Raw genomic sequence first — 3,817 nt, forward strand, 5'->3', positions numbered from 1 at the left:
CCCCCCCCTTGTCTGAAGACTCTGATCGAAGAAAGAAGAGATTGAGATTTAAAGAACGACACGATGGATTTTCTATGGGAAGAAGATGGAAGTTTCTGCTGTTCTTCAGATGGGGAATTCAACGTTCCAAAAGACCTGCAGCAGCAGCTGAGGTCAGGACAAGACAGAACCCCAGAAGACAAACAGAATCCAAGAAATGAATTGTCGGGACGACAATTGATAGAGAGGGGGGCAGTGTTGCGAGTGCGTCGCATCTGATGTCCGCGGGTTGCGAGGCAATATCTTTGACAACGGTTGCTAAGAGTGTGTTTCGGCTGTTTGATTATAACAGCCGTGGGAGAGAGTCTCTCGACAGCTTGCAAACTGTCTGGATGTGCATTTCGAATTGAGAGTCTTATATCGCGCTGTTATTACTTAATAATAAAGTTCCTCTTCGTTTTGTATTCAAGTGTCTTATTCCTTTCCGCGTCCGCGAGTGTAACAATATTCTTAAAAACAATATACGACTTGATCCAACACTAAAACAAATTTGTAAAATTAAATTAGAGTCGATTATGTGAAGCGACTTTCGAGAGCGCAGAGCCAGCTCTCAACGCTCAAGCTGTTCACAAGGCTATTAAACCGATCTATACGAATTTAAGCAGTGATTATTTACCTTGGCGAAAATAGAAATTGGAGAGTAAATAAAGTGTAAACAAAGAGTAACGGAAGTGTAAGTAAAGTGCTTACAAAACGTAAATTGAAACTTCGGAACGTAAAGCAACCCAAGTAGGAATCGTATACGCCAGTATATCGTTTCGTCAGTACGGAAAAATGGCCGATACTGGATCGATACCGAAAAGCGGATGTCTGGTTTTGGTACTGGCTCAGTACTGGGCCTAATATAAAAAAGCTGTTTTGTTGATACTGGCTCCGTACTAAGGTTAGGTAGTGGATAGTCACACCGTACGTATATTAGGGTGTTACCGAAAAGTATTTGTCGTTTTCAGTACTGGCCCAGTATTAAAAAAGCTGTATTATTGGTACTGGCTCTGTTCGTAGAATCAGTACTGGATACTCATGTAAAAATCGTATACAATCTGCCAAAATATTGGACTAGTATTGTGCCGGTATCGAAAACCAGGACGGTACCAATGTCCTTTACGGGAAAACGGAAAAAGTCACTAACGCGATAGCTAAGTGGTAAGGGTGCCGTCCCATTGAGCACGGATCGGAACGCCGGATCGGATTTCTTACTATAATGAGCGTTCCGTTCTCTAGTTCCGTTCCGTAAAAGTTTCCTCTACCAGTCCCATGTAGCAAAAACGGAACGGATTTCTAGTTATAAAATATATTTCACTCTTCAATTAAATATTTCAGAATATTCATGACAATGTTATCGGCAAGATAATTGCATAAATTATGTATATAATTAATTCTGTCGCGTCAAAATAACGAAATATTGACGAATTAATCATATTTATTTGCGACCGACGCGCCATTCCGTTCCGTTTTTGCTACATGGGACTGGTAGAGGAAACTTTTACGGAACGGAACGCTCATTATAGTAAGAAATTCGATCCGGCGTTCCGATCCGTGCTCAATGGGACGGCACCCTAAGAACGCTTGCCTAACAAGCGGAAGACTCGAGTTCAATTCCAGTCGTCGTCCCGGAGATTTTTTCTCATATGATTATTAAAAATAGACCTACATAGGTACGAGAGGAGATCGCGGCCATGGTCTGATCTTTCTTTCCGTACTATATTGTGATATTAACAATTGTACAAATAATAAAAATTAGGAATCGATACTGGCCTAGTACTGGGAATAGGTACTTCCCCAGTGCTAGGAATCAATATTTTTTTTATACTGGTACAGTACTGATTTTTGGTACTATGACAATACTGTTTTCCGACATTGGCTATTTCCTATCATCCCAGTAGCATACCAATAAACCCGTACTGGCATCTGGTACTATGCCAGTAACGTTTACCATAAATCGATACTGGGCCACTTTGATGCCAGTAGTAAATTCCTACTTAGAAAGTACGTTTGGGGTACGCTTGCTTTACGTTCCGATGTTTCAATTTACGCTTTGTAAGCGCTTCTTTGTAAGCGCGGAACTTATACTTCCGTCTTCGTTTACATTTTATTTATTCTCCAATTTCTATTTTCGCTAGGATATTAACCCGTTGCTTGAGTGAATATATCCAAAATAATAACGAGTGCTTTAATTCACAAGGAACCCCACGTAAGTGATTACTTCCAATTTGCACTGAAAAAAAACTTATTTAATTTAAATAAATATATTTATTCAAATATGTTTTACTTACAATAAGAGATTAGATATTGTAAAAATGAGTAAAATATTTATTTAAGGTTAATTGTTTCAAAACAACTTTATAATCTATTAAATAATAATAACCTCTTTATAACTTAATAACCTAGATCATTATTATTAAATGAATTATACAATTGTTTTGAAACAATTAATCTTAAATAAATATTTTACTCTTTTTTATCCAAAAATTGTAATTCAGAAAATATTTTCTTTAATTTGAATAAACGATATCAACAGAATTCGATATTTTCAGACAAACATTTTTTCAATTTGAATAAAACAATTTTTAAAAAATAGTGTATTATTATTGAGTAAAATAATTAATTGGTTTAAAAAAATATTAATTTAAAGTTATTTCCTCAATTTGAAAATATTATATTTATATTATATTATAATAAATATTATATTATATTTTTCAGTTGTAAAGAATAAGTTATTCAATTTGAGCAACGGTTGTCTCAATAGCATTTATTCGTTATTTGTTTCAAAATAATTTCACGTTGGATAAATATTTCTTCAATTTTATTAAATATATATTTAAAGTGAATTATTGCTCATTATAATTTAAAAAATAACATGTTATTGTAACTAAAACATTTGAATAAATATATTTATTTAGATTGAATACATTTTTTTTACTTTATTTCATTGTTATTTACGTGTAAACAAATATTAATTAGAAAGAATTGTTTTAAATATAATTTGAAACTTTTATATATAAAATAATATTTAAAGAAATTTATAATTTCTTTGTAATTTTTGGCCGAAAATGAAATGCACGCATGCTTTTCGTTTTCGATTACTTACAATTGCTATAAATACCTCAAATCATATAGTAACAAGTTGGGACATTTACTCATATTCACTCTTTATGCTTGTTTATGTTTATGTATATGTTCACTGTTTATGCTTGTTTATGTGTATGTACTAATATTAATTATAATAATTATAATAAATAATGATAATATCATTATCATTGTATATATACAGGGTGTCCCGCGTAAGACGTACGAAAAGAAAAATATAAATAGAACACATAAAAGTGAACAAAAATTCTATAGGTCACTTCTCAAACAACTACGTAAAAATTCGAGATATTAATTAAAATAGTTGGGCATATCAGAGCGCGGCGATGCAGCAGGCGAAGAAAATGGAAGAACGCACACGTACACGCACCGGCGTTAATGCTGTCCGAATATCCGTGTGACTCGCACACGATAACGCGTCACTCACACACTGCTGCGTGTAGGTGAGCCTAGAGCAGCACGGAGTGGCGGAGAGAGCTAGCGGTATACGATCGTCGGACGCTTGGAGAGGGAATAGTGGTGGAAGTCGCGGCGATCTTCCATCCTCTATCGCAAACGTAAGAACGAGAGAAATAGCATTATAAGACGTCTGGACAGAAATGCCGTCCTAAAATACGTGTGACACACACTAAGAAAACGCTTGACTCACACTGTCTCGTCTATACGTGAGCAATACGCGGTGTCCCGACGA

This window comes from Odontomachus brunneus, unplaced genomic scaffold, assembly GCF_010583005.1.
Source record: "Odontomachus brunneus isolate Ranch 3 - 2012 unplaced genomic scaffold, Obru_v1 Obru_scaffold_040, whole genome shotgun sequence".
In the NCBI taxonomy this organism is placed as follows: Eukaryota; Metazoa; Arthropoda; class Insecta; order Hymenoptera; family Formicidae; genus Odontomachus; species Odontomachus brunneus.